The following is a 19,956-nucleotide window of genomic DNA, read 5'->3' as shown; positions in this document are numbered from 1 at the left end:
TCTAATGTTAAACAAAGAAAGGCAAAGACAAAGTTCTATTAATCCTGATGGAATTGTACGTATATATATACAAGAAAGAATCTCGAAGCTGATCGAGCGTCAGTATTTGTTGGGCGAGGATGGGCGCTGTTGCGTCGGCGCAAGACCGAAATGGTTTGGCAACAGACGTACTAACAGAAGAAAAGGAGGAGAAAACTAGAGAGGGAAAGGAGAAAAGACAAGATGTGATCCTCTAGTTTTACATGGCAACGAACTAGTCCGTTCTCTATCCTTCGACAGTTCACACGCACCACCTTGATTTTTAAAAATTGTTTTTTGATAGCAATTGAAAGTTAATAGATTTTGCAAGTGTTAAAAAAGCACAAAAAAACAAACATTTTTGGAGGTTGTTGGCGCCAATTCCCCTATAAAACACGGGATTTTCTTATGGATTAAAACTACTTCAATCAAAAAATTCAGACGGCGGGAATATCAGGTCTGGCTTCTAAACGAAGTTCATTTTATTCAAAAAGAGAAAAAGGCGTGAATTTCAAATAGAAGGACAATATGCAGACACAAAATATACAAAATGAAGATTCTATGAAGTTTAGGGGGAAAGTTGGCAATTTACGAATCACAGCGCATGTTATGTAAATAAACTGTTTGGCCATTATGTCGAGATCGATATGATTATTTGCTTTAGATGTGTTTAAGCTTGACGTCAGAAACCATATGATTTATAACAAACATTTCTTTTCTTGGTATACAAAAACGCTTATGGTTGAAAGCACAGCCTTCACATAGCCGTTACAGAAATATGTGCAAATTATTTCTAATATATACGGCATGCCGGGGATTTAACACACGGTGGGGAGGGGGATGGCGATGGCTCTGAGCTGACACTATTAAATCATCAAGCTTCCGTTTTCTTTCCTATTCTGCACGAATAAGATGGCGTGCAAAGTGGGAAGCTGGCTAAACAAAACCTTTATAGCGTAACTAGCACACTTTTCTTTTTGGCCTCACCGTGATTGTTTGAAGAGGATCATGTAGTATACTCGTATTTGGTGCGTCCATTTCTATGGTTAATATGACCTTAGGGATTATGCTGTTGCAGACTTTTTTGTTTTGTTTGTTTGTTTGTTGTTGCCGCGGAACGGTAAGCGCTACGTCTTTGTTCAATCAAGCCTATTTGTACACGGAGTCGGCCAAAATTGTAAACAAATAATTGTCAGAGACTTTTCTTCTATGGTTTAAACACTGTAATTGCAATTGATTAAAACCAAGACGAAGAATAAGCGGTTGGCAAGTTTGAGACAAGTAGCATCAAATAGATTTTTGTTTTGTTTTTTTCCGGTGATTCAAAATCGAATTTGAAAAGCTTCTCGAAATGTCTTGCTGGAAGAAAAGGTCACCCTTAGACGTTATTTAAAAAAAAATTTTATCTTAGGGAATACAAGATGGAGATTTATAAAAGATTTCACTTTAGGACACAAAGCGTTTGGAGACAAAGTAGGTTTTCTTTGGCGGATGTGCTCAAGAAAAGTAAATCGATCGGGAGCAGGGCCTCCGAGATTGGTCTGAGCTGCTTACACAGCGGTCCACAAACTAAAAAAAAAAAAATTAAATAATTAATTTTAAAAAATCTTACACCTGCTTCGTTTTCAAAAATATGTCTGCGTTGGCTCTTTGTCCTCAATCAGATCAACTCTGTCAATTTTGCTTCAAATTCGATGGTCGTTCAGGATCAAAGATGGCTAGGATCTCTTCCTTTGTCTGCAGAACGAGTTAAAAGTTGTGCGTTCCTGAAATAGATCTCGCGAAATCAATAATGACTAGTTAAAAGTCTCTACATAGCAGCCAACGAACTAATGGTCGTCGTTCGCGGTTGTTCGACACGAGTAAACAATAATTTCCATGAAAAATTCATTTGATATTTCAGAAAAAAAAAAAATTCCGAAAGAAAGAAAAAAATCATATGGAAAATTCATTCACGTGATTGCAGTTTATCATTGTTTTGAATGTTTGTGATTAAGCATAGCGGCAAGTTCTCTGAATTTAACGTTTATTCAGCCATATTCTCAATCATAAGAGCTACGAATAAAAATGCCGGAGATAAAAAGAAAGGAAGTAGCTAACGGATAATATGTAAGCCATCCGTACGAGCAGAACAAAAAAAAAAAAAATCATAAAAAAAAACGTGACTGTTGAGAACTCACGCCGAATGGCAGAGCGTTTGAGAACGAGCGTAGAAAAAAAGAACGGCTGCAAGGGAAAGAATGAGAGAGGTCTTGACTAGTGGAATCGATTTTGGAACTAAGCCAATAGCTGGGGCGGAGATGCTGAAATGGGCAACGGAGAGAGCAGGCAAAGAGAGGAAACACTACCGTCTTCGAATGTAGAGGGTGTTCCTACGTACTAGACAAAAATTTCGGACAGTTTGATTATTGCTGTCAGACAAAGACTCTGATCAATCTCTGCCGGTGCCCTATAAAGCTCTACTTTCCTTTAGAATTAGATTTTCTTTTATTGTCTTGTCTTTGGCAGCTACATGTGCAGTTGGGAATCGTATGGCGATAAAGAAAATTAAAAAAAAAAAAAGAAAAAGGAAATGTCTCAACAGTGACGGACACGAGTGCCTTTTGTGTAGCACCAAGGATGACAACGATTAGCGCAGTTTTTTTTCCTATCACATAAGCTGTTTCAATTCGACACAACTCCAAGGTCATCAGCTGTCTTGCCATCAATTAAGTGAATTTAGTGGACTTAGTATATTATGTGTTCTCGGAGACGCATCCCAACAATCGATATTGGATAGCCGTTTAAACTATGCAGCTATTATTTCAGTAAGCTTACTGACAGCGGATTTGACAGCTATAGAGGAAAATGTCGCGAAAATCGAAGAGTTACGCATCTCGTAAATTTAGTTTTTTTTCGAATTATTATATATACATTCTCTGAGGACAATTCACGAATATCGCATCAACCTCCTTCTGGAATTGCAAACCGTTCGTTTTACGAATGATGAGTGATTCACTAGCTGGCAGGCAGGTCTAATATGCAATCCACTATATATTCAGAGTTATATGCAGAAAAACTGTGCTAAACTAAGAATTCATTCCAAATTCGTATAATATCACACATCATTATTATATCTATATCTATCTAGCTGGTTTAGCTATTTTGGCCTTATTTTATTGGGAATACAAATCCATGAAAGCGCGTAATGTACGACAGCTTGTTTATATACTACGCAGGCCACGACGGAATTCAATTATTTACAAGTGCCTTGGATGGCCCTTGTCAGTGGACAGAACGAGATCGTAATACCAACATGTTGTGATATGTGTGCTATCTACTTGAAGTGAACGCCAGTTTCCAATATCATTTTTCCACATCGGATTCGATGCTAACTTGAAGTGGCACGCAATCAGGATTTGTTCGCTGATTCACCGCAGTTAAAAGAAACGATACGGGAATTATTTCAAAGATGCGGAACACCTATTCGCCTCCACGTGATAAACGCTTAGTTTGATTACAATCTATTGGTCATTCAACACGACGTGTCTTTTTGGACAAGAAAATGTATAAGAAAGTATAACTTTTATCGTTCTAGCAAGACTTCGGATTGAAAATCGTCTTTCGTGAATAACAAGGGGGGAAACCGGTGAAAACTTTTTGAGGCTAACGCACTTGCTACTCGTGTAATTCTATTTAATAGTATAGAAGTATTTAAGTATATTCCCAGCGTATATTTCTACAGGGAAGTTGGTCTAATTAACATATTCCATAAAAATCAATTCTTTGTTGAGTGTATAAAACCTTGACGGAAAACTATAGGTCCACTTTTAGTAAGTCCAAATGACCTACCAAAATGAAATGGATTAAATTCGACCGAAGAAAAAACGATAAAAAACAATTGGCTTTTCCGCAAAAAAAAAAAAAATACGAAAAGAGTCACATTCTAGTTACGATTCCAAGTACCCCGCTCCGTTCGTTAAGCCCAGAAGCTATCGGTACTCCTATAGACGCGGTCAAAAACGAACGGCAGCTAATACTCTCTTCACGGTAGCCAAGAATTGCTAATCAAAACTACCAACAACTTGGGTCAAAAGTTTGCGTTAGCCTACAAAAATGTGGACTGGATTAAACCTCCAGTCCAGCTATATATTCGTATAAAAGCCCAAAGCATAAAAATGCATAATATACGTATGTCTGGACACAATGACCGAGACAGACATATTTGCGTGAAAACAGGGAAAAATTCAAAAAAGTCGAATCCCAGAACTTTTCGTCCAGTCGTAATGCCATGAGTTTGAAACTCCAGAAAGAGCTTTTATACCAGCCTGACGGCGCCATGCCTTTTGCATTCGGAGCGTAGTCTTTCTTGTAAATTTACTTGGCTAAAATCAAGCTAAAAATCAGCTCGAATGAATCCGGTTAAGACTAAACAAAGAGAGTATAGGCTACTAATAAAACCACACATTAAGTGTAGCCTAATGCTTTTAGGCCTATATACTATTTAACAGAAGAAACTATTGAAGGACGAAAAGCGATAAAAAAGGCAAATGAAATGTTTCTTTTACACACGGTCGCTTTAACCGTGACAAGAACGATAAATTATCTAATCTGTGAAGATTGAAATTCTCAAGGTCTATCGGTAAAAGACTTTTGAAAACATGATTAATCGCTGTGTGGCGCCGTGTTGCATATGAAATTTTTCCGTGTTGTATTTTCGTGTTATCCTTATTCCCATCGCTGACGACTAGCTTTTAAAATGTCTAGAACTGTTTCTTGCGTGATTCTCAAGTTGACAAATGACGAACTGCAGGTGCTGCGTAGAAGGCCTTGAACGCGTTACCATGGTAGCAGCTGTGAATAGCTTTCAGAATATTCCGTGATTTTTCTCCGATCGGAGTAGTTTCTCAAAAACCTTGCATTTATTACTTTATCTAGAAAGAAAAAAAAAAAAAAAAAGAAAAAGAAAAAAAATGGTGGAAATCTTAAAATTCATGACTCACAATGCTGATGGAACGAATTGTAAATGATGAATACGGCGGCCGAATCGAAATGACGAAAATTGCTTTTCTCATTTTCGCAAAGAAAGGCGGGAAGACTAATGGTGCAACAAGTTCATTCAATTACCATCCTATTGCTTTAGCTCGATTTAGCCAGCGCTTGTTTGGTTATTTTTAGATCGTTTCCCTGCAGACCTGATCAGTCGCAACGGGGAAATTGCTTATTTGTTTGAGCCTTGGTACTCAGCAAACCGTTTTCTATGGCGAAAAATCCTTCTTCTACAACTAAACACGAGCATCGGAAAAGAGTTTAAAGAAAACATTAAAAAAAAAAGTAGCTTTACAAGTTCGAACATCGTGCAGACTAGTCATTTGATTACAAAATATTCCTGTTAAGTGTCAAAGCCAACGATGGTCTTCCGTTTAAGTGTAAAGCCGCGTTTAATCTTGGAATGTGTCTGGCGTTCTTTACATCGTTTATGTCGAAATGCCATTCGACAAACATATCTTAACCACAGAAAACAGAGAACATTAAAACCTAATAATGTCACCTTTGAAGCTGGCAATAAAGTAGCGCGTTGCTGAATTAAACGCGGATTACTCTTTTGTCTGAAAATGATTAAATTTTAATTTCAAAACTGCGTTGCTCTAGTCGAAGGAAACGAACGGGTGAAAATGTATTTCAACGTTTCTTTAGTACTCGTTTTTATTGGCCTCATGTCTTTATCTTCAAAGCCAGCGCTTTCAAAGCGTATAGTGTAATCTAGTGAGAACATTTCTATAAAACCATCCGCTCTCTTGCAGAAAGAAAAGTGGGGCACCAATTTCTAGCGTTATACGGTGGCAAGAAAGCTGTCAATTGTCTCTTTACACTCGACTGAATCCTATCAACACCATGAGAACCCGCGATGCCGACCTCCGAGATACGCTGTTTCCGCCCACCAATCAAATGGTATTTTTTCTTTCTTCATCACACATTCTTGTAGCACAAGCACGCATTTTAAGGACTGCACCGTATGTTATTGTTAGAGCGTGAGTGTTGCCATAACTTCATGGTGACAACAACAACAGTTTTCTTATTAAATCTTTCAGAAATTCTCGAACAAGAATGTGACATTTATTTTTAAACGTTTATATGTTCAGGATTCTTTATTTCCCTGCTCTAGTTATTCAATGAAGCCTTTCAAAAAGATCAGTAACGAAATGCATTCAAATGTGCATTAAAAATCACATATTCATTCTGATAGGGCAGTGAGCTCGCATACCTAGTTAACAAATTCTGTGTCGTTAGGCAAAAGCCAACGCATAAAATATCAAGGCGCCAATAAAGTTCAACGCTAATGAAATAAGTTTTCAAATTAACTTCTCACATTTCGTTGGTTTCCATCTATGGAAATCTTCGGTGGCATTCTTGAAAGCGGACTCGAAAACAGTTTCCGTGAGTTATTAAGTAACACAGAAGGCCATGTCGTACAATCAAAAATGATTGAACGCGAAATTCCGTTATATAGATCCTGATAATTCTTTAAGAACACACAAATCATAAGACGTTGGGGATTCAACAAATGTTTCATAAAATAACAGGAAAGCCAAAAAGTGGGTGGCAAAAGCGAAACATACTGTTCCAGCTATGAGCATTGTGGATCAAAGATTCAAGAGTGTCCTGAAGATGCCGAAGACATGCTGCCACACAAAGAAATGGGTCAACTTTCGTTCGAAGAAAAGAAATTCCTTCTCGCCGTCGAGCAGGGGAGATGTGGCCACTGTCAGAAGGTAAGATTTGAAACTAGTCCACCAACACACTGATGATAGTTTCTGCAAATAAGTATCAGTTGTTGACATAAATCCAAGAACTTCTGTTTTCCCCGATATTCGATCTGCATTTTCTTTTTTTTTTTTTTGCCTATGTATTTCTTTTTACGCAACGATAGGAATCTGCATTATTAGAAATATTGTACCCCCTTTTTACTTCCTTCTTTTTTCTATGAGAGATTTCGTTTGATGAGAACGATTTGGGTAACAGTTTTGCATTCACTTGACTCGCACATACGTGATGTTATGAGAAAAGAAATATTAGATATACGGCAAGATATACGTCCTTTGGGGATGTTCAACCCTAATGTTTGCCATCCAACAACGCGCGCGTAAAATGGCTGCAATCGGGATATCTAACGGATATAAAAATAGTAAATACATTGGCGATAGTCACTGCTGTAGCTCAATACCAAGAGCCGCTTTCTGTGCTTACGCGCACGTTGCCGGATAGGAAACATTAGCGTCGGATACGCCTATGGTCGTTTCCGCGTTTCTGTACACGTTTCCTGAACACATAGAGTATGTCAATACTATAAGCTTGTTTTTGGCAAAAAAAAAAAAAAAAATGAATAAAAAATGCCATGGCCTAATCATGCTGCTCTTCCTGTCATTTAACACGCTGTTCACGTAATGTGTGCATCGAACATCGACCACTGCAAGTTTAATGTTATGCATGTGTTCCCCTCTAATGTTAAAACATTCCACCATTTCGGTGGATTTGTAGTATTTTCCTACAGAACGAGCTTTCTAGGAATTTGGAAAACAAAGCGCAAACTTTTTATTCAAGTTTGGCGCTATAATAAATGTTTTAAAAGAACTGTGTTTGTCCTCGCCCTGCGTGTATTTCCCCAGTTTCACCCGGTTGATTTTTATTCTGCAGATTCCTGACGAAAAAAAAAAAAACTTAATCATAAATAAACAAAGTAGGATTTGTTTTTTGTCAATGCTAAATTTCTGGAGCAGCTTTTTCTTCCGTATCTACAATTCAAGAAGTCAGAATTAGATGTTAAAGTATAAGTAGATTTTTAAATTAAACTTCCATAATAATAAGCCCCTTGAACAGTCTACTTTATCTTCCATTGAAGCATTGGAAAATCAAGATTTCCAACATCATCTTCTTCCTAAACCTTTTGTCATAATTGCATGTGTAAGCGGAATTTTTTTATCGAGATGGGCAAAGTCAATGAATAAAAAATGTTTTCCCGTATCAAAAATCTGGGGGAAAAATGTGTTTAAAAAAGGCATCCCAGAGCAAGAGTTCATTCAACTTTTCTTTTTCTTTTTACTTGTTTACCTTTGAAAATGTTTTTGTAAAGAGCTTTGCTAACAAATTAAATATTTAAATCCGAGTAGGATGCTGCAAAGGGCGCGAGATACAAATTACATCGACGTCAACTGCGTGGATCCTCTGGGACGTTCTGGGCTCTTAATGGCCATTGACAATGAAAATCTGGAAATGGTTGAACTTTTGATTGAATATCGAGTCGAGACGAAGGACGCTTTACTGCATGCCATTTCCGAGGAGTACGTTGAGGCCGTTGAAGTGTTGCTCGACCATGAAGAGACACTACACAAAGAAGGCGAACCTCACGTAAGGCGAATTTCAATTTAAAAAGGATTCATCAACTTTTAGCAACAGCTTATCATAGATGCTTAGAATAATTGCTTTTGAAAAGTCTAGTTTATTCATCTATTGATTTTTGAATTTTGCAACATGTAAACAACATTTGACGTATCCACTCGAACAGAGTTGGGAGGCTTTGCAACCGGATACGGCAACTTTCACCCCCGACATTACACCGTTGATCCTTGCGGCCCATAGAGACAACTACGAGATCATCAAGATTCTATTGGATCGGGAGCCAAACTTCCAGCGCCACACGATGTTAGGTACAAACGTTAGACCGACAGGTCGATTTTTCTTCTTCTATTTAAATCAATACTTCATAAAAAAAAAAAAAAGGAACATGCGCTGATATCCTATAAAAATCAGTCTGACTCAACACTATCGTCGTGTCATAACTTGCGTTCAACTATACTTTTTTAAGTGTGTTGTTGAATTTAAGAATCGTAATCGGCCAGTTGAACACGGGCATTTATTGCGATATTCGAAGCTTTTACAGCTATCAGCCAACAGTCGAGTGTTTTCGTGGGCAACGAGATAAAAATAGTTCAGCAGACAGGAGAAACGTTTAAAAAAAAATGCTATTAACTTAGCATAAACATTTACGTCTTTTTCTTTCGTTATGGTTTTTTTTATTGGGCAAGTCGATTCGATTCGATACATCCCAGAATATGAAGAGATCATGCCTTCCACCTCAGTTCGGCTTTTGAGTCTCGGGGTAATCTAGCAGAAAAACTTCAAACGAAACAAACGGTATACTGGCAACTAATTGAGTGCCACGCGAATGCACAGAGAAGAGTCGAAAACAGGCAAGAAAAGCCGAGTGAATTAATCGACGGGTATAGCTTGGTATTTAATTGTTTTGTTATAAGCTGCAGTATAACAGCGACCTACGTTAGATAGGCATCCCAGTTAACTGATGGGAATGAGAAAGGCCAACTGCAGACAGACAAACATATGCAATATGTTTATTTTACGAAGCGGATTGTTAAGTAAGCAGGCAGAGTTCACGTTCAATCCGTCTTTTTTTTCAATTTCTTTTTTGTTCGTTTCATTCTATTAAAAGCTAATCATTACACTGTCGAAAAAATCTGGTTTTCAAGTAATCAACTCCTCAGCAAATGTTATCTAGTAATTAACTTCACGCTTCATTGCTGTTCAATCAACAAACTGACATGTACCCAAACGGTAGTTATTATACAACATTGAAAAAGTTTAGCAGAAATTTATCATGAAAATTAGCTGCCTGGGTTTTTCTTAAATCAAACAAAAATGGGAATGGGAAGAACGACAAGGACCAAGAATAGCGGTAATCTATTATTAATGGCTTCACAGCCGTTAAAATCAAGTTAATATAACTTTTTCATCTGCTGCCAATAAGTCGAGGGCTTTATAACAGCAGCACTTTCGTTATAACTTGTACCGACGAGTGTCGGGTCAAAGAGACTGAGGGAGGAGGAGTTGGCACTGCCCATTTCCGCAATCAAAAGAACGGCAAAAGAAATGGATGTTAACTTGCCTGAGAGCCAAACCACCAGAGGGAAATCGATAATGGAGGGCTATATAGATACGGACACTTTATGCGTTTGAACTGGTTTCCAGTCAAATGAACTGAAACTTCGAATCAACGCCCCATCGCTCTGCCGTTTACCGTCATCCATTACCTTCCACAAACAGACAGCGTCCGTTTTATTATAGAAAACGGAAATGATAAACGATCGGATGCTGTCTTTTTTATTTTTTTCGCTGTGGTGTACTAATCAATAACGCAGTTTTGACAGCAAACAGGAGAAGCCTTAAAGGATTTCGTTTCTGTTTGCAATAGTGATCATCATGTGATTTCAAAATATTGATTGAAACATAATTTCAAGTAATAGAGACGCTAGATAATTAAAGATCGATTATCCTATCAGATGTAGCCTACACATTCCACTAGAATCCTATTGCACATGGCATTCCTGTCAGGGGACTATTGTACACAACATTCTATTCAAACTTACGATAGGAAGTATATCAAGCTCAGAATCCCGGTTTCTGCTCAACATCGCCACGCGCAGCTTACGCATTTAACTTTCGACGCAGAAGCTGCCTTATTTTTTGTTTTTCTAAACTGGAATTAACTTTGAAAATTCCGGTATGAAATGCTAGAGCGGCCATTCAAGGGAAACATCTGCTTTGCGTGGGCTGCCATCACGGTGAAAATTCGTTGACTTTGAAGCAGACACAGCAGCTATAAAGTCATGACTGGGATTATACTTCCTCATCGCACCTCGTGCGCCGTAATCATACCGCCTAGGAATCATGTTTATACTTTGCATCAGTTGTCATCTCGACGTTGTAAACATGACTTTAAAAAATAATACTTTTCCCCGCTTTTTTTTATTGGAACTTATTTGAAAGTTTGAAATGTTTCTTGACACGATTGTCAGGAACAATGGTAGCATATCAATAAAATGTATGCCTGAGAGAACAACTAATAACAACAAGGCACCTTTTCAAAAATGTACCCAAGAACCTTATCGCTTGCTTTCAGTCACAATAGTTGCCAGCCTTTTTTTCTCTTCGTTTTGATATAGCTCAGCTTGAACGTTCCTGTTCCTCAAAGTGTAATTATTTTTATCCGGCTGGCAACAAAGACAACAACATCTTTCGGTAAACTCAGCCTCTGGCGTAGACAATGTGGTCCTCGACGCAAAAATGATCAAAGCATTTTCGCATTCGTCCTCCCAAATTTTGATCACGCAATTAAGAAACGATGGAACGGAACAATTGCGTCGACATTATATAGGACTTAAACCGCGGAAGATAATAGAACGTTATTGGTTAAGATGTATCTTTTTTCTTTTTTTCTTTTAAATAATATCCGTGTAGATGTGGGTGTATCGATTGCGTGACATCAAGGCAGAAGACAGTCTACGTCACAGCCGATCCCGGATAAATGCCTACCGAGCTCTGGCTAGTCCGTCACTCATCTCTTTATCGAGTAAAGATCCTATCCTGACAGCTTTTGAATTAAGTTGGGAATTGCGCAGACTCAGCTTCATGGAACACGAGTTCAAAAGCGAATATCAGGTAAGATAAACTAATCTAATTTTAATAGCTTGAAAAAATGATTCGTTCGTGAGAGAATGTTGCATAACTGAGATATGAAAATGACCAGCAAGAATCGCTCAATTTCAACCCTGTCAGTTACGTAAAAATGTGCCCTGATAAGCTTGTGTAGACTAATTGATGAAACTTGGCTACTATTACGGCATTGTTATGCGTACGATTCGACATATTCGACCTTATTACGCATACCAATCCCATAACGTATCATTGAATAGCGAAAATGCGCTCATTGTGATAGCTCGCTAAGAGCGCTTTCATCGTTAATAAGAGTTATTTTTAAATGCAACCAAGGAATTGAGGAAACAATGCCAAGATTTTGCTACTGCCTTGCTTGATCATACACGTAGCTCGTACGAGCTGGAAGTCATGTTGAATCATGACCCCAAGGTCCCGCTTTCGAACACGGAGATCGGATGAGTCTCAACCGGCTGAAATTGGCCATAAAATACCGTCAAAAAAGGTAATGTCCGCTAACTGTACTCAATAATGGACATCCTTAATCCATAGACTTTATCTTCTTATTTTATATTTTTTCACTCGATAGTTCGTGGCACATCCAAACGTGCAACAACTCCTAGCTTCCATATGGTACGAAGGCCTGCCAGGCTTCCGACGCAAAAACATGATACTGCAGAGTTTAGAAGTCATTCGAATAGGGTGCTCTTTCCACTTTTCTCCATCCTCTATATTTTATTTCCGCATTCGCGTGCGGGAAAACGTTACGCAAGCCGTTCATCAAGTTCATATGCCACTCTGCTTCGTATTTCACCTTTTTGTGTAAGTACACTACGCTGTCAATTTAATGCGCTAGATGGAAACGGCCATTTAGTGCTGATATTCCCCGTTCGTTTTTAGATGAAAAGTCAAGTTAACGATGGAAACAAAAGTCTTCTTATCAATAATGACCGCGTGCACTTAAAACTAGTGACCATATACTTTCCTGGGATTGTTTGAAATGTTCTACGGTAGCGAATAAGGATATAGAAATTGCGTTCAAAATTGAACATCATGCGTGGGTCAAGAATTCTTGAATTTTTAAAGAATCTCTAAGTGGGAACCCTCTTTTACTTTTAGAATGAAAATGTTGATCGATATTTATTGCTTTGTAAAGTTTTATTTCATTAAGTTCACCCTAGTAACTGGGACGTTAGGGAGATATGGCCGTCGGCCACCTTCAGGTATGGCAAAATATTTACCTATACAACTGGGTATATGTATAAAAGGGCTGGCAAATTGTGAGACCGCTCATAACGCTGGAACTGGAACGCGTCAAAACAAATCTTTTCGTTTTCTTTTTTCTAATAGTCTTGCTGATTCTCGCATCTCAACGAGTTGAAACGGTATTCAAGAACTGGGTCGGGCGACTTCCTGGCGTTCTTGAAAAATGGATTTCTGATGACGTCACTACCAAACGAGGAGCTCCCCCAACAATGATTGAATGGCTCATCTTAGCCTGGGTTTGCGGTAAAGTATAAAACAAAGAAAATATTTTTAAGGGCTTTATTACCAACCAATTTGTTAGAGTTACGAACACTGTGTCTGTGTGTCGAATACTGCATTCAACTAGTTAGATCTGCATTATTTTTTTTTACTGTTATTTTGCAGTCTATTTCTGATTCTTTTTTTTTCTAATTCTCAGTTTAGTTCTATTTCTGCACAGTACGCTTTACCAAACAGCCCATTTTTTGTGTTTTCTAAATCAGTCGATAAGATTATCAGTCAAGCAAGCGAATGAAAATAAGCATCTGCCTGAATGGAATTTCTAAATTTTGCTAATAGCTTTTTGTATACGGTTGGTTAATATCTATGGCAACCTTTTCTAGGTAATTGATATGTTCTCTGTACGTATAGCGTGATGACGTACTGGATAAGCCTGTTTGGTTACCATACCTACCGCTTGGTTTCACCTTCTTTATATCCCGTTTTTGTTTTATTCTTCTAAATTTGGTGTAATTGCGAGGGTATAGTTGATCTTTTAAAAGAACCAGCATCAGGTTTGATGCGATTTACTTGTTTGGGCTTTATTCCGACTCTGTTTTCGTGCGTGCGTTAATCTTTGGAGAAAATGCAACTTCAGTTTTTGGGATTTTGATCAAACGTCGGTGTTCGTGTTTTTTAGCTCACATTTTTTTTTATGGCTTCATTATGTTCTCTTTAATGACGGGCAATTGATCATGGCGATGAAATAGGTTTAGTTTGGAGCGAAATCAAGCAGCTGTGGGATGTCGGTTTACAGGAATATGTAGGAGATATGTGGAACGTCATCGACTTTGTTACTAACGCTCTCTACGTAGCGACTGTCGCCTTACGCATCGTTGCGTTCTTTCAAGTAAGTAGGATCATGATTCCTTTTATCCTCGTAATTATTGAACGCACACTCCTTCCGAAATGCTTAAGTAATCCTGTACGAAATAAATAAATAAATAAATAAAATCGAAACTGCCAAGGAAACCGTAATAATTAGACATACTGTAACTTAGCTGGCGGAAATTTCATGGAATAAAATTACAGCCAAACTTGCTTTTCTCTTCCCTTTCATTGTTAGCATTTTTCGATGAAAACGTTTGGATGCACTTACCCTTTCAAAGTAAAAAAATTCTATTATACTTAAGAATTTTCGTTGTACATGTAGCCTACATATGTATATTATGATCTTATTTTGGGACTATTGGTTAAATTGATCGTTTTCTTATTAAAGGTCCAAAAGGAAATGGCAAAAAACGCGAATTCAGCCTCTTTGCCTCGAGAAGAATGGGACACTTGGGATCCAATGCTGATATCAGAAGGCCTGTTTTCCGCAGCTAACATATTCAGGTGCCGTATGGCTTCTATTCTCATAAACATCAAATAAGAAAGGCTTAAGAAACAGCAAAATTAGTCTACGCGTGATCATCTAAAATTTTGATTATCTTCTAATAAGGAACTGACGAAACTAGCCGAAACAAGTGGTATAGGCTAACAAAAGCCTTTCTCTTGTTTCGAACCCCACAGCAGCAGGGAATAGTCATTTTTCGTTTTCTTTTTTTTTGTTTTCCCCTATTTTTATTTCTATGAAAAATAAAATGTACAGTAAGTATAAACTTAATTTATAGTAATGGAAACAATTCGTAGTAGACTAGCTATACACTCATCATATGTTTACAGTAGTTACAGTATATATGTGGCACGTATGAAGCTACTTCACCAAGTCATTCCTATAAGGTTTTTGCAACCAGAAATTTGAGTGAAAAACAGAAAAGAGCGTTATCGATTGTTCCAAGAAAGACAAACCAGCTAGGCCTAATTTGTTTGAAAAAAAAAATAAAATAATAACAATAAAAATAATTTTTTTGTATGCCACTAGACAATCTAATAAAGTAGCTCATAGATGCTTTCAACTCCCACAATTTGTTTGGCGAACCGGTTCTGTGATAAAGCTTTCCACCATTACTTGACACAATAAAAAAAAAATATATGTAAAATAAAGGAGTCTTCATTCTAGCCAAGTTTTATCACATGGAAATGAACCAATTCATGCACCATAACCCGTTACCGCCCGTTACATTAGGTAAAAAAAAAAGTTTTGTAGTGAACATTGTGACGGGTATAGTCGGCAATTGATGTTCACAAATGATTGATTTCGTGGAAATATTAATGGCCCCGATTAATGGCTACTCGTCACGGGGTTTAATGGGGTACTTACAGCAGAGGAGCGGAAGTTTCACGTATAGATTCAATTATTTCTTGAGGCCGCCGCCTAAAAACAGTTAATTGAATGCAGTTTGACGCTGTCAGACATCGAGAGACCAAAATAGACCATTGCGTTTTGTTTTACTCATCTTTCCTTTTTCCCCCTCAATTCTTATTATTACCGCAATGGTGAACATTTGTGGCAATTCCACTGTTTAGCCCTGCAGTTTGACAATATAGACGATTTTTTTAAAAAATACATTGGTCGAATAGCTACGCAAGGTACTGTATCACGACAGTCGACAGCAAGACAAATAGGGGATCTCACATTACTATATTAAGTAGAATGCTAATCTATAGAAATATTCGGAATGGAATCACTGGAAAACAAAAATTAGCGTTAGAAGTTGTTATTTTTATGACTGTTAACAGCCTGAAACCATCGTCGATGCGACAAGAATGCTAATCTCGTGATGCTGTTCAACATTTAGTTCTTTGAAGCTGGTCTACATCTTTTCCGTCAACCCTTATTTGGGTCCGCTGCAAGTTTCCCTCAGCAGGATGGTAATGGATATTATGAAATTCTTCTTCCTCTACGTCTTGGTTCTTTTCGCTTTTTCCTGCGGTAAAATACTTTTTTATCGTGCTTTAAATTATGGTTCACGAATTTACGACCTTTACATGGGCACTTCTTTTGCCACGGCACCCCCCGATTCATTCGGTACGTGCCAAAAAGGCTTGAATCAGCTCCTTTGGTATTACGCTGACCTAGAAAAGCAAGCCTGTGACGCACCTAGGCACGGCAAATCGGATCCGGACGCTTGTATTGTGTGGAGGCGATTTTCAAAGTAAGTATACTTAAAGTCCATGATAAAAGTGCTGTCAAAATAAATAAAGTCTTTTGTTGGTGCCCTCTTTTATTTTGACCCAGCTTGTTCGAAACATCACAGACTCTGTTCTGGGCTGCTTTCGGCTTAATTGATCTCGACAATTTCGAGTTGGTTGGCATAAAAAGCTTCACACGTTTCTGGGGCCTGCTAATGTTTGGCTGTTATTCGGTCATCAACATCGTGGTTCTACTCAATCTCCTCATCGCCATGATGAATCACTCTTATCAACTGATTTCCGTGAGTCATAAGCCGCACCTAAAGCGTGAATGGCTTTCTACGCAATGTAAACAATTTGGCCAGCCACTAGAATTCACCTGCTGAGGTTGCAGCTGAAGAATAATTGACAAATGTGTTTTTAACTCTGATTACGTCTTGCAAACCGAGCCATTGATGAATTAGAATTTATGAAAATTGGCTTGCGTTTAACCTGATTTTTATTCTGATTCGTATGCCGGAATTTTTTTGGAACCCTGTATGGATTCTCCATAAACTTAAGCTCTGAGCCGATGGTAGTTTATTAATGGCCATAAGAGAAAATTATATGACTGTATAGATTTAAATTTTGTTCTTTAAATTGACATTTAACTACAACATCATTTCTTTCTCAAAAATTGGCTGAATTTCCATAAAACTTGCTATGGAAGGAACGGGCTGACACGGAATGGAAATTTGCTAGAAGCAAATTGTGGATTAGCTATTTCGAAGAAGGAGGAACGGTCTGTATTTCTAAATCGCGGTATATTTTGCGGAACAATTTCTCGGCATTAATCATGTTGCGCATTAATCACAGGTTCCACCACCTTTCAACATTATTCCGACACCGAAAAGCGTGTGGTATGTCATCAAGTGGGCATACTGCCAGTGCGTTGGGAAATCTTCTCCACATAAGAAAGAGCACATGAAGACCATTCGGGTACGAATTATGACACCCATTGTAACCCACTCGAGTATATTTTGCATATTTTTTCCCCACTGGTTTCGTAAAGGTCGCTGTTCTTTCAATCCAGTTCACCTTTTGAATTTTATTATTTCCCACAAATTACTCCGAAAAAACAAAACAAAAAACGACTGCATAATTCTGTGTTATTGCTTCTCAGAATATCATGCGGAACTTGGTGCGCCGCTACGTAACAGTTGAACAACGCAAATCAGACAACCAGGGGTAACAGAAGACGACGTCAACGAGATAAAACAGGACATTTCCGCGTTCCGCTGCGAGCTGATTGAAGTGCTCAAAAACTCGGGCATGAACACATCAACAGCGACGGGTGTTGGGCAAGGTATCTCCTTTGGGAGCATCAGGGTAAATTGAGTACTTCATTTTTTTATTTGTCATTACTTCCCTTCAACGCAGCCTTTATCTTCGCATTGTTTTTGTTAATCAGCTTTTCTATCCCGATGCATGCTATTATTTTAGACGTCTCTATCCTGCCTGTGTTCCGCATCTCTTAACGCATCTTTCTCCTTTCTTCACACGGCGTTATGGTAAATCATTCACGACATCTAGCGGTAGTTTTTTTATCTTAAGACGATTGAAACGAATGTTAGATCCACATAGTTTTCACCATAAAACCCACAGTTAGATAATTTATTATTCCGCGCACTTTAAATCAACTTCGCCATCAGCAAACAACGGAATTCGACATCCTGCTTTCATTTTCTTTGCTTAGAGTGAGTGTCATTATGTGCCTGAAAACAATATTGTTGTGTCAATAATTATGAAGTGCATTGTTTGTTCGTCTATTATTACCAACTGCTTGATGATACTACCATTTAATGCCAACTTCAAGAAAAATCTCACAAAAAGTGGATTCCACTTCATGAACCAGATTCATGAAAAGAACAGACTTCATTTTCTCAGCACACATCCAATAGAATTGCCAACTTGCACGTTCATAAAATTTCACGAAAAAAGCTTTGATTTTACAACTTTAGAATGTCTGTAATCAAAACCAACAAGTAAGAGGTTTTTAGTAGCATAAATATTCGTTTTTGATTTTGTTTTTTTCATAGAAGGTTTTGGTGTTCTTGGTGTTTGTATTCATCGTCTTAAGATAGCAAACCAGTGGTACGAAAGTACGACACCTATAGATGTTTTTCCACATGTGAATTGATTTCATTTTCTCGCCGTTTTTTAAATTATTTACCTCTTTTGCAAGTGAAGTTAAACCAAATGAAAGAAAACCAACAGCTAACCCATCCAAAATTTTCTGCTGCATATCTTCACGTGTAACAACAACAACAATGCCAACGAATTTGATTGAGAGTTGGTTTCCAAAACTCGACTGGGGTTGATGGTCATTTGATTTTCGAAAGACGAAATTAAAAAAAAAATCCAATTTAAATTAACTGCTGCTTTGTCTAATTACTCACCCGGCATTTGATTTTCTGGTTAAAAACAAAAACGTATAGGCGGAAAGAAGAATCGGCAAAAAGAGCGGCGGTTGATGAAGGGGTTCAACTTGGCAAACGTCGGTGGCAGCGCCGGTCAACCAGGACTGACGTCTAGTACGCCTTCCTTAGCAGGATCCAGCACGGCCCCAGCTTTGGTCAACGCCTCTTCCCGAACGAGCATGCAGACACTGAACGAGACAAACGCCTTAGCTACCATCGTCGCCACCGGTCAATCGAACCACAGAGGCAATCCTCTGCTGCGATCGCCCATCACCAAGTTGGCGCAGTTGGCCCGTTTGGCTGGAGCGAAAAAAGCCGATTCCAAGAAAAATGGGGCAATTTGATCGAAGCTGCCAAATCAGCTAAAGGAGTCGGTCGAATGTGGGCCAGGAGTCGCAGTCGCAGCGAGGATTCTGTTTCGAGTGACGGCAGTGGAGGGACCGCGGCTCAGACACCTGTCAATACCGAAGGTTTCAATCGCCGTGAAAAATTCCTGAGATCACGAACCGGTCATCCAGTCGTGCACGTGACCGAAAATGAGCTACCTGAAGTTTTGGAAGAAAGCTGTATCGACTATGAACTCAGTGGTCGTATGGGCATTGAGACGGTAAATGGCAGTCACAGTCCCACTTTCCAGCAATCCTCATTTCCGACGAGCGTGCAGCGAACCAGCCGATCAAATAACTCTGATTTTAGAGGCAGAATCTCCGAATGTTGACAACAAAAGTGCACAGGGTTGCCACTTTGCTGCTTATTCATCAGCAGGGGATTCGGCGAACCGTCGAACCGTTGCGTTCTAAAATCGACGTCGAGCAGCCAACCAGCGGTGTTAGTTTGCGTTTTCGAAAAGGTGCCGACCTGACGTCCCCGATTTCGTTTAAAGCTTCAGTGACATCAAGAGATTGGATGGCCGGTCATAATTTACCTGACAACCTTACCCTTCCCTTTGTGGATGATTCAACTGATACTATTACGTCGAGTGGTAGTCCCATGGAAACGGTTCTCAAATCTGTAAATGGGCTTTCGTCTGGCGTTCACGACGGTGTGGCTTGTGATGATCCAATTTGTAGTGCCCAGTCTTTAGAAAGTAGTGCCGGAGGTGGGTGGCTATGAAAACAGCTATAGATGCTCATATTAAAAGAATTTTTTAAGTGCACCAACATTTGTGCTATTTTTATTTATTTTGTTTTTTCCTGCTCTATTTAGAGGAGATTTCACCGTCATCATTTGTAAGTGAAACTAAATAACGACAAAAAAGTGCTAGTTGATCTAATGTTGTTTCAGTATTTCTCACGTGTATGATGGGCTTCTTCATCAAAATCGCCACACTGCAGTCAAAACATTGCATCCTATTGATAAAACATAGAAAGTAAAGGAGTGAAGAAACAAAACAACCTCTTAAAATGTAGATTTCTTTCTTCAATTTTTAATAGATACAGTATATATTCAACTATTG

General features: G+C 38.5%; 1 pseudogene; it reads left to right on the top strand.

Annotated features, from left to right (window-relative positions):
• The first annotated feature begins 256 nt into the window (after positions 1-256).
• On the top strand, positions 257-19,643 carry LOC123471208 (annotated as a pseudogene).
• The last annotated feature ends 313 nt before the right edge of the window (positions 19,644-19,956 follow it).

This window comes from Daphnia magna, linkage group LG4 (genome assembly GCF_020631705.1).
Source record: "Daphnia magna isolate NIES linkage group LG4, ASM2063170v1.1, whole genome shotgun sequence".
NCBI classification, from domain to species: domain Eukaryota; kingdom Metazoa; phylum Arthropoda; class Branchiopoda; order Diplostraca; family Daphniidae; genus Daphnia; species Daphnia magna.
The sequence above is the reverse complement of the archived record's forward strand: the minus strand, read 5'-3'. Positions and strand labels throughout refer to the sequence as shown.